Below are 19,994 nucleotides of genomic sequence, written 5' to 3' on the forward strand. Positions count from 1 at the left end.
CGGATTTTACGATCGGCCGCCGGCCGCCGACATATCTATTCTATCTATCCGACATTATAATGCCAAACTATAAATATTTCAATATACAGAAATGTAAATGCTTAGATAGTTTAATGAGAGAATTTCAATATTTAAGACACTAATTGACGTTGTTTTGTTTACATTTAGTTAATTACCAAGTCCTAAACCTTTCAAGCATCCATACTATTTAATATTATAAATGCGAAAGTGTGTTTGTATGTTTGTCCGTCTTTCACGTCGAAACAGAGCAACGGATCGACGTGATTTTTGGGATAGTTACTTTTTATCCCGGAAAAATGCACAGTTCCCGAGGGAACAGCGCGCGATAACCGAATTCCACGCGGGCGAAGCCGCGGGCAAAAGCTAGTAATTATTATAAATGTGAAAGTTTGTAAGTCTGTTTGTTTGATACCTTATCACGTCTGAAGCACTGACTAACTCCCGGGGAACATAGGATAGTTTTTATCCCGGAAAATGCATAGTTCCCGCGATAGCGATAGACGAACTCTACGCGGACGGAGACGCGGGCAACAGCTAGTTTTTATCAAAGTTAAGAATGGGGGTGTCTGTGACAGGGAGTTGGTTGGTGTTTCTTAAATGTCCGAGTGCTCGTCGCTGCCCCAGTAGTTGTCATCTTTAAATAGTTTACCTTTACATGACCGAATTTCACTTTCTATACCAACGTTTGCCATAAAATATATAGAACCGTGATGTTTTCAGGCTTTTTTAAATATCATCATATAATGAAAGTTAGGTTAGGTTAGTTTAATATATATCAATGAAGAGTATACTATTTCAGAAATAAATTACTTTATGGCAAATGAAAATTCTAGAAAACGATACATTCGGGCATATGAAATTCGGGCAAACGATAGAGAACCCTTTAAATTCGTGTCATTAGCTTTAAAGGTGTTAGCAGGTGTCATCTGTTGGGCATTAGTGTGTTCTACGTGCGGTGTTCCAAAATATCTTCATCATCCCAGCCTATATACGTCCCACTGCTGGGCAGGGGCCTCCTCTCAGAACGAGAGGGCTTGGGTTGTAGTTCCCACGCGGGCCCGTTAATAGAAACCTTCACACACTTATATTAGATAAAAACCTAAAATTGCTAAAAGTGGCTCCGAAGCGGTAACGTTTAATGTGCTCTGTCTACACCATTTGGGAATACAGGCGTGATGTTTTTGTGTGTGTTTTGCAGATTTCTTTGCAATGTTTTGCTTCTCTGTAAAGCTCGTGGTAAATTTCAAGCAAAGCAGTGGGATGTATGTAAGCTGGAATGAATAACCGATGACAGTCCGGTTTATAAAGTAGATGTCCGAGTGCTTGTCACTGTCCCAGTATTCGTCATCTTTAATTATCGTATGAGCTATGAGTAATTAGAGGTTTTTTTTTTGTTAAATGGTATTTTTGCAGAAGATACTTATTTAAATAAGGTTTAAAAGTATGTATGTATGTAAACTATTTATTGCACATAAAAATAAAAATACAAATACACAGAGAGGAGAACAAAGGCGAGCTTATCCCTAAAAAGGGATCTCTTCCAGCTAACCTAGCTAAGTAAACTTAAAGTAAATAAATTATAAAGCAAACAGGAAGATAAAAGGGTACGCCATATCTGACCTAGATTTGAATCCCAAACCCCAGACCCTGATGACAAAACTATCATAATTACGGATCTTATTGTGCGTAAAACATGCCAAAACTCGAAAACACGAGTTTCCTCGAGATAGGATCAAATTAGATGAGACATTCGTCCGCGAAGCCCCGGGCGAAAATTGGATCGTTTTGACCGCACAGTTAAACGTCATTCGAATTCCTCATTTATTAGCACAATGGAAGAGAAGTCGCAAGAATTTTAATTAGGTACTCTAAATTTAGTTTATATGAAATCTTATTTCATTCCTTCGCTTATGACGAAAAAACACGCCCCAAAACGCTGAATATTTGCCCACCTACATAGCAAAATTCGAAAACGTTAGAGCCATTTTCGAAATCCCCAAAATAAATGAATATAGAAATAGAAATAGAAACGTTTATTCGCTAATTCGCAAATTACATATTATAAGTACACAAAATAAAACAAGTATAAAATAAATATTAATGACAGTATTTGCGAAATCGCGAAACGGTCTCAGCTCAGCATAGTGTTGGCCGTAAAGGCCATATGGTATATGAATTGCTCGTTTAAATATATTAGATGGTTAGATTTCATTAGTCAGAGATGGCATCTATTGGCATACGCATGTCGAATACTAGGACGTTTACCTTACCTTATGTGTGACTGTGAGGCTACTATAAAATGGTGTAATTTAGGAAAAAAAGTTTTGTACAGGAAAATAAAAGTTTATAATTTGTGTCACAGTTTTATTTCAACTTTTATTCCAGCAGAAAAGTGGAACATAGAACCTCCTCGTTTTTTAAACCTAATATGTAATGAAATAAAATATCTCAAAAACGGCTCAACCGATTTTAATAAAATTGTCTCAGAACCATCGCTAGAAAACCTGATTTAAAATAAAAAAACACATTCAAAACCGTCCACCCGTTTAAGAGCTACGTTGCCACAAACAGACAGATCATGACCAAAGAGTTAGTACCTACTTTATAGAAATCATGATATATTTATTAGTAACAAAATAACATGATATTTGCAATCGATAGAAACGATATAGCTGTACCTATTTTCGAAAAAATAGTTGAAATAATACAATATTATGGCATTTAAGATATTCAAAAAACCGTGTACGGTTTTGGGCTAGTGCTGCACTCTGACGGGAGAAATTTTAGTAATATTCCCATATATTTATTTATAATTTATTACACGCTTTACCTGTCTAAATTCGACCAACTTCCAGTAGTTGGATTGACTTGAAATTTGGTATACTTATGTAAATTGCGTGACCATACAATAATCTGGTAGTGACATCCTGGTAGTCCGGCCAGGATCGTCTCCGCAGGACGGAACTCTTCAACGGTTAAACGGCATCAACTTGAAATTTGATTATACAAATGTAGTTTGGGTGAACATAGAAGTGCGGTCAACAAAAAGTACAGTCAGCAAAAAAAGCTTGTATTAAAAATGAAATTTTTACCAAAAACTTATTTAATTTAGCAATTTTCATCGCTTGTAAGGACCCCAAAACACCAGTACAACAGGTATGTTCCACCGAATGCAAACACAGTACCTACAATTTTCCACTTATTATTAAGGAGGGGTTACGAAAAACTCCTCCCTACCTCCAAAAAACATAGGCGGAGTCTTAAATTGCATTACAATTACCACTTTAATTTTACTGTCAAAAATATCCTACGACGCCTTCTCCCCTTGACTTAGAGTTGTAAATCAAATGACAATCGTTCTGACAGTTCAATTTTAACTTTGCAGTCCCGCTGCGTCGGCCAAGATAATTTTGCCGCTGTTAAAATTTATTGAAGCTTTTATGTCGTTGGGATAGAGTTGGTTTTTGTTTAGTTTTTAGTTGGATAGCGGCCAGCGGCTTGGTGTTTCACTTGTAAAGGCGGCTATTTCAAGAAATAATTAAATCTACTTTGTGTAAGCATTTTGTAGTTTTTTGACGAATCTTTGGGCAGTTTGTTTCTTTAGTATGTCGGAGGTATTTGGCACGGCGATGCACGAAAGTAGCAGATAGAGGTCTCATCTTAACTTATAAGTATAACCCCCGACGCAAAAAAAGGGTGTTATAAGTTTGACCGCTATGTGTGTCTGTCTATTTGTCTGTGGCACCGTAGCTCTTAAACGGGTGAACAGATTACAATGCGGTTTTTTATTTGAAAGCAGGTTTTCTAGCGATGGTTCTTAGACATGTTTTATCCAGCAGTGGTGTAGCGGTCTAGCACGTGGCACGGATTGCCGAGGACCTGGGTTCGATTCCAGTCTTGCTGGCTGGTCTTATTTTTCAGGTTTTACTGTGCATCTATATTTCAGTTGGTATTTTCAATTTCGGCTTTGTTTTGTTTTTGTCTAGCCATTTTATCGGCAGAAAATTTAAACAGCAGAGCCCAAAATTTTCGCGCGCATTTTTGATCTGTCATAGTGACTTCTCACTTATCGACTTCCGATATTCAAAAAAAAAATATCGATATATCGATACACAACATGTTAAAAAATATTAAAAGCAGAGGTGAACAATAGACGGTTTTATCGTGAAAAAGCGATCTCTTCCAATAGGGAATGTAACGAAATAGACATTAATATGAAAACAATGAATAGTAAACATTTTTCTAATTTAATAATTCAATTTCATATTCAGGCAGTTGCAGTGCTAATAAAATGTTCATTGGTATACTTAGTCGCTAAGTTAGAAATCACGAGACGATTAAAGTCTATCACCTAACCCACCGTCGTAACATTATTTTAAGATCATTCACTGTATTATTACAAATAAATGTTTTTGAATTTTAATTTTGAACAAAGGTTTCACCCTGGTACTATCAGCCAAATAAGTGGTCTATCAATTTTTAAACAAGTTCCTATCAAATGCATATGTCGCTAAAGTCGAACTTTCAAGTTGACAAACACGTCTATTAGCATTATTGTTTTATGACATGCAAACGACTATCAACCTAAGGGTGGTAGACCACATATTTGGCTGATGGTACCTACATGATTCAATTTGTGCGGCTATGCTAACACTACATACTACATAATAACCCAAGTTTTGTATTCAGGAAATAAGTTATGTATGACGGCGGGATCTTGGATATATGTATGAAAAGATAATATAATATATTAGTAGGTACCTCCCCGGCACACCTGTTTTACGTAAATAAATCTTATAAAACGTGTGACATGACATAACTACAAATCATAATAAATAAGTATAACTATTAGCGCGAAAATGGATATGCGAATGTAAGTTATTATCAATTATTATGTACTTACCGTAATTGTAGTAGCTCGATATTGGCTCGGATGGGGCAGCATTTGGGAAACTCCGCTATGTCTTTTCGTCGTAATTCCTCAGTGCCTTAGACGAAATCTTTTAACCATGGGTGTTTTGCCAGTGATGACATATGGATCCAAGACGTGGTGCTTACTATACCACCTTAAAATAGATCTTTTTAGGGTTCCGAGCCAAAATGGCAAAAACGGACCTTTATAGTTTCGCCATGTCTGTCTGTCTGTCCGTCCGTCCGCGGCTTTGCTCAAGGACTATCAATGCTAGAAAGTTGTAATTTTGCACGGATATAATGTAAGCTATGCCGACAAAATGGTACAAAAAAATTAAAATATTTTTTTTAGGGTACCTCCCATAGACGTAGTGGGGGTGATTTTTTTTCTCATCCAACCCTAAAGTGTGGAGTATCGTGGGATAGGTCTTTTAAGACGATTTTTCGATTCAGTGATTTGTTTGCGAAATATTCAACTTTAAAGTGCAAATTTTCATTAAAATCGAGCACCCCCCCCTCTAAAATCTAAACCGGTGGGGGAAAATTAAAAAAAATTCAGGATGGTAGTAAGTACCTATATAAAACTTTCAAGGAAAACTATAACGGCTAAGTTTGCTTTAGAATTATTAGTAGTTTAAGAGTAAATAGCAGCCTAAGGTATAAAATATACCTAAACTTGGAAGATTCCGTATAAAATACGAAATCCTTAGAAAAATATTACTTATTTTTTTCGTAATGGCTACGGAACCCTATTTTGGGCTTGTCCGATACATGTGCGTAGTACGTGGACATTTGAAATAAAACATAAGCTACTTTTTTATTGTTATTTTTTTTATTCCACTGGATGGAAAACGAGCAAGTGGGTATCCGATATTCCCACGGGATACGGATAAAATCTCGAAACAACAGCCGCTGGGCTTAGTCATGAAATTAGACATGATTGTTTTAATGTAACGTCGTCAATGAAAACCACTATTTAATTTTCGAAATTCCCACGGGACTTTTTAAAAATCCCGTAATTCCAATTCAGCTGCTGGACCAATGATTTTCGTGTGCAAAGCCGCGGGTAAACATTGTACCTCATATATGTTAAAATTCGTCCAACCGTAAGGGCTGCAGAGAGGACCAAAGAACTAGACATACCTACATACATACGCTCTAAAACATAACCCCCTTCGGGCAGTCGGTAAAATAAAAAAAGTCAGTTCTACAGCCTGCCATGCCACATCCACCCCGTAGCTCCATGACTAAATTACAGGGTGTTTAACGGTTCCGAAGGCTTTTCGTCGAGTTTCTTTTCACGGCAAAAACGGCGTTCAACACACGTTTATGTTTGTGATATTACATCAAAACGAATACGTCAAGTTATTTTGTTCGTTGTTTTTAATTACTTCGGACAAATTAAGCCTCTTGGAAATTGTTAAGTGATTTTTTTACGCAACAAGGCTAGGAATCTGTGTCTGTATGTTTGTTACTCTTTCAAGCTAAAACGGCTGGTCGGATTCCGATAAAATTTGGTATGTAGAAAGCCAAACGTCTGGAATAAAATATAGACTAATTTTTATTTCGCTGTTCCCACGGAAACGGGATTAACTCTCGATATCTTAACGGCTGGGTTTTGAGTCATGAAATTTTTTCATACATAGTTGTTCTGAGTGCAACGTCAATGAAGACCACAATATACATTTTGGAAATTCCTTCGGGAATTTTATAAAATCCCGGTATTTAAATTCAGACTACGGGATAAATGGCTTACGCGTGGCTGCGTGCCAAACCACGGGTAAAATCTAGTATAGTATAAAACCAATGGACATTCCGCATTCAATCTGTCTGTCTGGTAGGTAAGCATATCTGCTAACTCCTTTTAAACCATGGCATGGGTTTGGCATGTGATTTTCACTATCATCATTATCATCCCATCCTGTATACGTCCCACTGATGGGCACAGGCCTTCTCTCCCATGCGGAACCAGTGCTGATAGGAAAATTCAAACACCATTATTGGTTTCCTCACGATGTTTTCTTTCACCGTAAAGCTCGTGGGTAAGCTTCGAATGTAATTTCGCACATGAATTTCGAAAAAATAGTGCGAGCCGGGGTTTGAACCCACGATCCTCTGCTTGAGGGGCCATAGGTCAAACCACTAGGTCACCATGGTTGTACTCGTACTGTATTACTTAGGTACAGTAAATAAATAAATATCATGGGACACTTGACACCAATTGACCTAGTCCCGAAGTAAGCAAAGCTTGTACTATGGACACTAGGCAACGGATAAACATACTTATATGTATAGATAAATACATACTTAAATACAAATTAAAAATCCAAGACCCGAGAACAAACATTCGTATTATTCATACAAATATCTGCCCCGGCTGGGAATCGAACCCGGGACTTCAAGCTTCGTAGTCAGCTTCTCTAACCACTTGGCCATCCGGTCGTCAGTAAATAAATTTAAATAATTGGCCATAAAAGCATGGCTAAACGCATATATTCTTGTGAATTATTACATAAACCACCTACTATCATATATTTCCCATTATTTTATGTTAAAAAAACTCTATTCATATTATTTTCCAACTTGAATTATTAATATGTTTATGTAATTGAGTTATTACTGTGTTTATTTTGCTTAGTTTCGTATCAATGAAATACACAGCTGTTCCGCTACCACACAAGCACCCAAGCAGCAGCTACATCTGTGCGACACATATATTAACACACATATCATACAACTTGTCATTGGCTTTTAGACGAAGACCGAAATCTCGAGTAATTTCAGGAATGCCCTCGTCATGTCAGCCGAAAGACTTCCACTGCTGGACATAGGCCTCCCCAAGGCTCTCCACTCAGACCGGTCTTGTGCTTTCCGCATCCACCGCGACCCCGCGAACTTAACCAGGTCGTCGCTCCATCTTGTTGGAGGCACCGACAGCTCGTCTCCCGGTCCGCGGACGCCATTCGAGAACCTTCTGACCCCATCGGCCATCAGTCCCTCGAGCAATGTGCCCCGTCCACTGCCACTTCAGTTTCGCAATTCTTCGGGCTATGTCGGTAACCTTAGTTCTACTGCGGATATCATCATTTCTGATTCTATCCCGCAGAGAAACCCCGAGCATAGCCCTCTCCATAGCCCTCTGAGTGACTTTGAGCTTCCGCATGAGGCCCATCAGTGCCCACGTCTCAGAGGGCCTAGGTACTCCGAAGTTCGAAAATCGAAGTTCGTGTCGCACCGTCCCTCTCGCTCTCTATTAAATAGTATAAGTGTCAGAGGGACCGCACGACACGAACTTCGAGTTTCGAGTTCCATAGTAGCCCTGCTGATCTGTATGTCATCACTGGCAACACACACTGGTCAAAGACTTTTGACTTTAAACACTGCGGTAATTTGGACGAAAAGACACTGCGAAGCTCAGGAATGCCCTAAGATTAGGTACGTATTTTAACCCTTAGCAAAAGAGGTGTCAAGTATAAGTTTGACTGTCTTTTTTTTTATTCGACTGGATGGAAAACGAGCAAGTGGGTCTCCTGATGGTAAGAGATCACCACCGCCCATAAACATCTGCAACACCAGGGGTATTGCAGATGCGTTGCCAACCTAGAGACCTAAGATGGGATACCTCAAGTGCCTGTCTGTGGCATCGTAGCTCTCAAACGCATACGGTGATTCTTAGTTATGTTTCATTAAAATTGGTTCAATCGTTTTTGAGATATTGACCTTTCAAATGACGATGTCGGAGATTTTTCGACTTTTTTAAGTTGATTAACTTATCTTATTACATAAAAAGAAAAAAAAAACTTATGCCATCTACATACGAAATTTCAACCAAATCCGCTTAGCCGTTTAATATATGTAGATCTGAATTTATTTATGTTTTCTTTTGTTTTGAACCCATAGGCTTGAGACTAACAAACAACCCTTTTATTTAAATTCAATTTACTCCATTATTTAAACGCTCCGAATACCAATGGATTTCAAACGAACATCTAAATAAATGCACAAAACGAATGGTAACCATTTGTCTCCCTGCATGCGACGTCCATAAGAAAAAAAAAACAATTTTTACGTTCAAAATAAAAAACAACAGTTTTGTTTCTCTTGCATTCAGATAAAACGATCGCGTCTCCATCCCGCTCTGATGTCGCTAATTCGAAAGAGAGGTTACGCATTTCTTTTTTTTCCAACCGGCCAGTTATGAGAGCTGTCCTTGCGAGCGATCATAAAGAATTTAAAAATGATATTACTTTTTGGATGTTTACTTTTGATGCCTTGGTCCTTTTTTTGTAGGGTTTAAGAGTTTGACATCCGGGTGTCCCTTCTGATAATAATCTATTTTTATAAAAAAAAAAGTGTTTGATTTTATCTCTATGCTTAAGATGAGGTATGGGCCGGGAAAGACATTTGTTTTTGATCTTTTTATTACTTGAATTTGGAATTAATATTACCGGCGGCGGTGCCTGTATCGCATTTGTGTAATATTTATGTGTGAAAAAGACCGAGTGCTGTTCTTTTTAGAGTTCCGTAGCTCAAAAGGAAAAAGGAAACCCTTATAGGATACTTCGAAACTATTGAACCGTGTGTGTATGGGGAATCTGCCACAGACATCAAATTGATTGCAGCTTTGCCCATTTATTTGCCTAGATGTAGGTACTCGTAAGGATGCTATATATTTCACCAAATATTGACCCTTAAATACCACAAGTTCTCATGCTTTTTTTTTATCTAATATAATGAACCGATTATTTTGCACATTATGTAGGTAATTATGATTGGTTTTTTGGAGTCTTTTCGTATTTTTTATTACAACTCCAAATTTGTTACTTTTACGGGTATCCCGTGAAACCATATCGAAAATACAAAATGAGACATGGATGCACAGTAAACCAGAAAAAGATACCAGCGCTGGAATCGAACCAGGTCCTCAGCAATCCGTGCTGCGTGCTATAACCCCTACACCACTTCTGGACAGAATCTGGACACGATTTTTCCTATGCATACATTACATATAAGCAACCTAAGATTCGTGTCTAGATTCCTGTCCAGCAGTGATGTACACGGATCGCTGAGGACCTGGGTTCGATTCCCAGTGCTGGTCTCTTTTTCTGGTTTTTCTATGCATCCATGTCTCAGTTTGTATTTTCGATATTGTGTAGGTAGTTCAGGTGAATTGATTCCATACAGACAGTTTGAGTCCCCGGGAAGGACATAGGATAGTTTGTATCCCGGAAAATTGCAAAGTTTTCTGAATAAATCATTATTATTAGTTCCCGCCCGATACTGATAAACGAATTCAACGCGGACAGAGTCGCGGGAAACAGCTAGTAATATTAATTATGATATTACCTTGATATTATTAATGCACACAACTGTTCAATAACTAAGTCATTATCATAACTTGTAAGGCCCGTCTAAAATATTACAAAAATCCTTACAAAAGATAAAAAACATACCGCGTTGCTGTTCGCACGGTATTTTTTTGGTAGCCCATTTAATGAGATTTATTTAAACTAAACATACGACGTTTATTTTTAAACAAACCATTATAAATACGACGGTAATTTTCATTAATTTTGCACGCAAATCAGTTCGTATGTAAGTATGTAAGCGGTTTTTAACGTGGAAGCGGAAGCAAGTTTCTAATTGCTTTGAGGAAATATAAGTATGATGATGAAATGTGCTGGTCCTGAGCTATATTTCATTAGAACCAGTTCAGCCGTTTTTGAGACATTGAAGCTGGAAATAGCAATGTCGGGAGCTTATCGACTCATCCAAGTTGGTTAGGTTATTTAAAACGCGTGATTACAAGTTTTGGCAAAAATAACTCCGAGCATAGCTCGGTCACCCAGGTACATGCTTTGACTTTAGCCTCATTTCAGTTAAGGAGACACTAACGAGCTTCAGCTAATAAAAGAAAAACTATAATTATAATAACATACGTATGTAAACTCTTTATTGTATGGTCGACCAAGAAAGTGCTTCTCAATCATTCATTCTCAAATCAATGTTCTACTCCTGACTCCTGACTCCTGATTGACAGACATACATTGGCGTCAAACTTATACCACCACCCCCTTTTGCGTCGGGGGTTAAAAAATAATAACGAAGCTCGATTTGTTCTCCTCCGAAAACTCCCCCTCCCCACAACAAATAAGGGCTATCGCGTATAAATTCGCCGCTAGAGGCGCTAGTATATTAGCGAGGGTCTCTGAAATGTCAAATGACACTGTTTTTGGGTGAGCTACGCGGGTTTATTTATAATTAGAATAATTTAGTGAATATTTTGCAATATCTGAAAATAATTATTCCAAATATGCGTTACGGTGCAATGAATGTCTGTGTTTTGAGACAGGTTTGTTTTTCGGAAAACTTTTTCCTACCTTTTTTCCGACCAAAACGGGACTACGCAACACTATGGCATGGTCTATTTTTTTATGGGACGGTTTTAAGGTATTAAATATATTTTAAATGTAAATTTTGTTTTCACGCTTGTAATAACAAACTAACCACTATAGGTACTTCAGGCAGGACCTTTGTCTACAGTGGCGCCAACTGGTGAGCGCAAAAACGGTAGCCCTCATTTCATCGCAATCGTTAATCGTTTCCCGGAAGTTGTAGTACCCTATTGGTTTGACCTATGCCATCTCGAGCAGAGGGTCGTGTTCATCTCTGAGCTTTTCTGAATCTATGAGACGAAGTTACATTTGTAATTAACCGTAAAAAGTACGTCCAAAGAAGATATCGTCAGCAAATTTACATAGCTATTTAATCGAAAGGGTCCATACCATAATATTGGCTCGCATATTATTGTTTGCCACAATGATCGTTTGTCATAACACTTTTTTCTCTGAATCCAGTGATTGTTTAGAATTCTTATTACAAAATAAACCTAACCTAACGTACAGTTTTCTATAGGATAACCATTAAAATATTTCAGAATAATTTAAGGTTGCAGTGCGAAAAAAATCTGACAAACGATGATTCTGGCAAAAATGACGGTTTGACTAGCAAAGACTATGCGAACTTTCGCGCTCCCGTATCGAAATGTTCTAAATTTATTAACAGAATAATACAAAAGGTAGATTACAATAAATAACGTTTTTTGCTAATGTCTAATAAATGTTGTATAGATGGTACGGAACCCTTCGTGCGCGAGTCCGACATGCTCTTGGCCGGTTTTTTTATTCACAAAAAGAAAAATACGGGTTCAATGTTTTCTGACGAGTAGAACTGACGGACTAATAATAAAAATGTGAAAGTTTGTACGGGAATTTTGTAAAATCCCGGAATTTCAATTCACTGCTGTACTAGGTACCTAATGATTTATGCATGCGAAGCCAAGTGTAAGCAAAGTATCGTATAAACGATCGCTTCAAAAATATGGTTTGACCTATCGCCTCTCAAGCAGAGGGTCGTGGGTTCAAACCCCGGCTCGCACCTCTGAGTTTTTCGAAATTCATGTGCGGAATTACATTTGAAATTTACCACGAGCTTTGCGGTGAAGGAAACATCGCGAGGAAACCTGCACAAATCTGCGAAGCAATTCAATGGTGTGTGTGAAGTTCCCAATCCGCACTGGGCCCGCGTGGGAACTATGGCCCAAGCCCTCTTGTTCTGAGAGGAGGCCTGTGCCCAGCAGTGGGACGTATATAGGCTGGGATGATGATCGCTTCAAAATATGTATACTTACTAGCTTTTGCCCGCGGCTTCGCTCGCAGTAACGCTCGGGGTAACAATGAACATACATTTACTTTCTGCGATCCTTTTTTTCGTGTTTTGATTGATTTTTCGGAGGATTACATGAAAATATAAATACAGTAAGACGTTGTTTTTAGACAGATGGTGCACATTTTTGGAATTCAAAAATCAACCGACATACGTAATTAATCATTCATAATTCGTACCAACTCCGAAACCCTGTTTCGCTGAAACGTTAAAGACGTTAAAGTACTACGCGTTTCTTTTGCCAGCGACTTCCTACACGATATAGGATATAGGATTGTATCTCGAGAAATTGTAAAGTCCCCGCGGGACACGAATTACTGTTCTGATCTATTTTAATATTCTTAATTGTCGATGAGAGACATATTGTAGCTTTCTATTATTGAAAGAATTTTGAAAATCTGCCCCGAAATTGAATTCACTTATTTTTATTCTGCGGAAATTTTGCATTAAAAAAAAGAAGTCTGTATTTTAGTTTTCTATTGGTATAGAATTATTTAAATCAGCTCAGTAGTTTCAGAGATTACCCCCAACAAACATAGAAACAAACAAAGTTGAGATATTTTCCTATTCCGTGGGATTTTCTAAAAATCTTTGCCAAGTGCACCTCTCTATTACTTTAGGTCCATCTATGCCAATTTCAAGTCTCTAGCACCAGTAGTTTTGGCTATGCGTTGTCTGTCAGTCAGCCAGTCATGGTACTGTTCAGGTAGAGTTAGGTATAGCATTATAAATAAATCAACCCTGAAGTTGAATTCACTTTTTGCTATCCCACGGGAATTTTGCGTTTTCCCGGAGAAAAGTAGCGTATGCCAATCAGGGATAATGTAGCGCCCAATTGGTAAAATATCTTTTTAAATCAACCCAATGATGAATTGAATTAGGTATTCGATCCTGCGGGAATTTTGCATTCTTTTGTAGAAAAGCAGCCTATGTCAATCAGAGATACTGCAGATTACTATTAGTGAAAGAATTTTTAAAATCAGCTCCGAATTTGGATTGTCTTACCTACTTCTATGTACCTATCCTGCGGGAATTTTGCATTTTCCCAAAGAAGAGTAATCTATACCAATCAGCAATAGTGTAGCTTTATATAAGCGAAAGAATTTTTAAAATCAGCTCTGAAGTTGAATTTAGTTTTTTCTATCCCATGGGAATTTTGGATTTTCCGAAAAAAAGTGGCCTATGTCAATCGAGGTTATTATATCATATGAAAGAATTTTTAAAAGCAGTGCCAAAGTTGAATTTACTTATTTCTATCCCGCGGGATTTTTTTTATTTTCCGGAAAAACGTATCCTATGTCAATCAGGAATACTGTAGCTTACTTTTGTTGAAAGAACTTTTAAATCAGACCCGAAGTTGAATTCACTTATTTCTATCCCGCGGGAATTTTGCATTTTCCCGAAGAAGAGTAGTCTATACTAATAAGAAATAGTGTAGCTTTCTATTGATGAAAGAATTTTTAAAATCATCCCCGAAGTTGCATTCAGTTTTTTCTATCCCATGGGAATTTTGTAATTTCCCGAAGAAAAAGTAGCCTTTGTCATTTGGGGATAGTCATATCACATAATATGTAAGAATTTTTTAAATCAGCTCCGAAATTGAATTAATTTATTTCTATCCCGCGGGAATTTTGCATTATCCGGATAAAAAGTAACTCATGTCAATCAAGGATAGTGTAGCTTACTAACGGTGAAAGAATTTTTAAAATCGGCTCAATAGTTTCAGAGATTCTACTACAAACAAAGAAGCGAAAATGTTTAGATATTTCCCTATCCCGTGGGAATTTCGAAAAATCCTTTCTTAGTGCGCATCTACATCTATTAAGGAACATATATTCCAAATTTCAAGTTTCTAGCCCAGTGGTTTGGGCTGTGCGTTGATCTATAAGTCAGTCAGTCAGTCAGTCAGTCAGTCAGTCAGTCAGTCAGTCAGTTTTCTTCTTTTATATATATAGATTGTTATTGACGATGACTAAAATATTTTAAATGGTCAAATATTCAGCGGCACAATATTGGGCCCACTGGCCACTATACATACTAAATGACCTATTACCACTATTACTAATTACACTATTGGCTTTTGACATCACACTAAAGCGCAACGCGCAATATTTCTATTTTTTTTCTCTTCTTCTATTTATGTTTTTACTTTATTTTTGTTGTGATGAAGTATGTTTTTTATTTTTTATTCTACTGGATGGCAAACGTGCAAGTGGGTCTCCTGATGGTAAGAGATCAACGACCGCCCATAAACATCTGCAACACGAGGGGTATTGCAGATGCGTCGCCAACCTAGAGGCCTAAGACGGATACCTCACGTGCCAGTAATTTCACCGGCTGTCTTACTCTCCACGCCGAAACACAACAGTGCAAGCACTGCTGCTTCACGGCAGGATTAGCGAGCAAGATGTCAATAAATGTTGTGAGTTTGAGTTTGATTTGAGGGCCAGATTTTTTGCCGCCCAGCAGGTAAGTATATCTTTGTATTTTGTTTAAGTCTACACACACAGTATTAAAGTAAAAATATTTTCAAATACTTTCAATCGGTAATTCAGCATACAAATCACCCAGTTTTTATTTTCAACGACAAACCCATCTTCTGTTAAACATTAGCATGACCCCGACCCGAGCACTAAGGCATATTTTAATATCGTTAATGCACACAATTTGTGTGTCTGTTCGTCGATTTAAGCAAACACATAAACTAACATTTGCGTGGTCCCTTACAGTACGACAACTAAACTATAGGGAGTCTATTATTTGGTTGTTTGACATGTTGACATTCAGTTAATGAGTTCCTGAATTATTATTAAACTAATGTATTCTACGAGTATAAGATTGTATATTGTAATTGTAAATTAACCTTAGCTAATTGTTGCGCCTATGAATTGGATAATTTAATTGAATGAATATCAAGTTCTTAATTCTAGCATTTCTATACCGATAGAGGCTGGATATGACGCACATCTTTTGTACGTGTTCTAAGAAATAAACAGATCATTATTATTATTATTAAAACTTAATAAAACACTACATAAAAAACAATACCTCTCCTTGCAGTCGGGTAAAAAAACGACTGTGTTAAAAAAAACTGCCAATAAAATAAAAATTACCAATTTCAACAGAATCCACGTGGCCCCGTAGAAAGCCAAGTTCGTAAGCCAAGTTTATTTAATTTTTATTTAATTTGACTTTTAATGTAATTGTTATTTTTGTACCTAATTGAATTGATTTTATTAATGTTTTTCTATCTTTGACATTCAAAGTCAAAGTCAAAGTCAAAATATCTTTTTTCAATTTAGGCTATAACAAGCTTATGAATGTCAAAAAAAAATCTACCACCGGTTCGGAAAAACCTCTGCTGAGAAGAATCCGGCATGAAACTCAACGAGGTAATATATATATCTTTTTAAACAGGTTTACAATATTATTAAATGATATGTATAACATCACAAGTATTTAACACAACTTTATTTTTATTTAGAATTATTATTTTTCTATTTTATTTTGTGTGTCTCTTTTAAAACTGTATTTGCATGCATTTGAGTATGTTTTTATCGCAAATAAATGATTGATTGATTGATAAGAAGAGTATTAGCGCCGCAGCGGCCGTGAGTTGATACCTACACGAACCATTTGGATTGGTTTATTGATAAAAACTAGCCAAGTGAATACAATATTTTAGACTATCGCGGTCGTTACTAACTTTAAGAATTAAATTCGGGTTTTGTTCGGCGTACCTTGATTTTAGAGAAGCTTGATATTTCGGCACAGTCGCATGCGCCATGATCACGAGACGACTGAAATTGGTATCGAAATATCGAGCTGCTCTAAATCAAGGTACGCGGAACAAAACCCGAATATAAATCATAAAATTAGCCAAGTGAAGTTTTGAACTTTACATCCCAAGCAAAATAACTTGGCGCCTACATAGATCTCAATTCTTTTATCGGTGAAGTCAACAATGACGCATATTAGACTAATATTGAACTTGGCTCTCATTTCACGTTTATGTTTTTGATGGGATCTTTATTGAAAATACAAACTGAAATATAGATGCACAGAAAAACCAGAAAAATAAGACCAGCACAGGGAATCGAGCCCAGGTCCTCGGTATTCCGTGCCGCGTGCTATACGCTACACCACTGCTGGTCAACGGTACAGACACGAATTTCCCCTATGCACCACATATCTCAGCTTGTTTGTTTCTTATTTAGCCACTTAAGCAGTGACGCTTGGGATCTTTGTTTTCATAATAATTATAACAGATATACAAATAATAGACACTTTTGAAATGTGGTGCTGGCGCCGCCTGTTAAGGATTCCATGGACAGCCCACCGCACTAACATATCGATCCTGGAGCAACTAAAAATAGAGAGTGCTCAGCGTCTGTCTACCATCTGCCTGCAGCGAGTATTGCGATGCTTTGGACAATTGCTCGCAGAGATTAGAATATGGAACGCCTGATGGTCACAGGGAGGTTGAGGGTAAAAGACCCAGAGGCCGGAGCCCAAGGACGGTGGTTTGATCAGATCTCAGAGCAGATCAACCTACCAATCAGCGCTGCACTCCACCAGACAGCTGATCGTAACCGATGGAGAATTGCCGTTGACAAGCTGAAACGGAGTCACGATCCTCAGCAATGAGGGAGCGATTGAGAAGAGGATAACAGATATAAAAATCAGAAGTTGTTAAGTGGGCATTTACATGGCGCTATTTTTTTTCAGAATTAGATAATTCTGTGTTCTCCCTACTCAGATTCACGAGCACAATTGATTTGGACGAAGAAAAAAAGTGTCCCTAATTGTTTTGACAGTTTTGTGACTTTTCATACAGTTTATATGGCTCGTTACGAAATGGACACATAATTTTTTTATGGAAAATTGAGGACATTTGTTGTCTTCGTTCAAATCAATAGTGCTCGTGTTCTGTACGAAGAACCTCATCATCATCATTGATTTAAGAGCTTAGCTCTTGTCGGTGGAGTAATCGCCACTCTTTTTCGGTTCTCTGCCAGCGTTTTCAGCTCCTGATACGACATGACATTGGCTTTTTCTTGGCTTGATCTATAAATGACCGTCTCGGCCTTCCCTGCCTCGCCTGCCTTCTATTCGCCCTCCAAATAGTTTTTTTATGTAGCTGTCATGTCGTATCAGATGCCCAGCATATTCCCTCTCCTATTTTCAATCGTCGTCAACAACCGCCTTTCCTCTTCCACCAACTCTAAAACCTCCTCATTAGTTCTCCTTTCAGTCCAGCTAAGAGCTACTTAATCCTGAACGAAAATAATTTAAGCGCCATTTAAAGACGACCGGATGGCCAAGTTGTTAGAGAACCTGACTACGAAGCTTGAGGTTCCGGGATCGATTGCCGGCCGGGGCAGATATTTGTATGAATAACACGAATGTATTTATCTATATAAGTATCTTTATCCGTTTTTTTTTTTTAGAGTTGATCATTATTTGTATTATTCAATATTACAAATTCATGAATTCCTATCCTACAATATTGTGTACAATAAATACTATCTAATATCCAAGACTAAAACTTTTATAAACTAAACTATTACATCTTTATCCGTTGTCTAGTATCCATAGTACAAGCTTAGCTTAGTTTGGGACTAGGTCAATTGGTGTGAAGTGTCCCATGATATTTATTATTATTATTAAAGTGTAAACAAATATGGTATATTTTGAACATGAAACTACCGTGAGACTCACTCATATTAAATAATATTATAACGGATAACTCACGTCACGTGCTCCTGAGAGGAAGGGCTACGAAATAGCCCGAAACATGTCGAGCTAAACTCGGTTTAAGACGTGAGTTATCCGTTATAATATCATTTAATAAAATATGGTATAGAAAGTTGCACCTGTATCAAGCGCACGCGCACGCCGCATTGTTTATGCGTGCGCGGAAACAGACAGCAATTATATCACCAGTGTTTATCGCCTGTATTTAGGCGCCGCTGCGCGCGAGTGTCACTTCGTATGTTGCCGTCCCGCTGACGCTTATGTCCTTTAATACGCGAGTGAAAGGGACGGTGCGATACGAACTACGATTTGCGAGTTTCGTATTAGCCCCTCTAAACCAATCCCACTAGTATTATAAATGCGTAAGTTTGTAAGTCTGTTTGTTTCTTCATCACGTCTAAACCACTGAACCGATTTAGATGATATTCGGTATGCAGATAGTTTGAGTCCCGGAGAAGGACAGGATAGTTTTTATCCCAGAAAATTGCAGTTTTTTTTTATTGGATTAGATGGAAAACGAGCAAGTGGGTCTCCTGATGGTAAGAGATTACCACCGCCCATAAACATCTGCAACACTAGGGGTATTGCAGATGCGTTGCCAACCTAGAGGCCTAAAAGACGCCAGAAAAAATAAAAAAACGCCCGAAAAAAAACGCCGCCAAAAAAGACAACTAAAAAGTAAAAAATAATTATGCACTACCTAGCTGTTGCCCGCTGATCAACAAAAGAAAATGAGCTACTTTTTATCTCGATATATATTTTTTAATGCCAAATGAAGGTAAACGAGCAAGTGGGTCACCTGATCGTAAGTGATCACCACTGCTCATGGACACCCGCAACACCAGAGGGATTGCAGGTGCGTTACCAACCTAGAGGGCTAAGATAAAATGCCTCTTGTGTCAGTAATTTCACCGGCTGTCTTACTCTCCTTACCGGAACACAACAGTGCAAGCACTGCTGCTTGGCGGTAGGGTTAACTTGTATATTCCCATGGGATAGGGATTAAATCTTGACAGGACTTGATAGGGATAAAAATAACAATAAGTACTCGAAACCTACAAGATGTATTTCAATGAAATTTGGAGTACAGATGTCTTGTCAAAGCCGCTATTTAGTTTTTGTTAAATTACAAAAAATATTTTATGGGGGGCACTCCATACACGTAACAGAAATTGATTTTTTTTTAACTTTTTGTTTAAGTGAAGATTTCCGGAAATAATCGCTCCCAAAGTAGCAAAAATTGTGTCCCCCCTCTATCTTGTAAACCGTTTGTCCAATAAATACGCAAAAAATACGCTCTTGGCCGGTTTTTTTTTCTCTTCATAATATAAACATAGACAAGTAGGTACTATTTTTTAGAAAACACAACCCTCCTCCGGGCAGGCGAGTAAAAAAAATTGGCTTCCTGACACTAACAGTCCAGTTAAATGGCGAACTATAAGCATTCCTTGTTGGGCTACGGAACCCTAAAAGGCATGCGGGCCATGGGGGCAGCTATTAAGCGCTCAGTCTTATGGTCTGCGGTCACTTTAAGGCTCTGTTTCTACCAGAGATGTGCGAGGATGTTGACGAATGTTTTG

Source organism: Choristoneura fumiferana, chromosome 28 (genome assembly GCF_025370935.1).
Source record: "Choristoneura fumiferana chromosome 28, NRCan_CFum_1, whole genome shotgun sequence".
In the NCBI taxonomy this organism is placed as follows: domain Eukaryota; kingdom Metazoa; phylum Arthropoda; class Insecta; order Lepidoptera; family Tortricidae; genus Choristoneura; species Choristoneura fumiferana.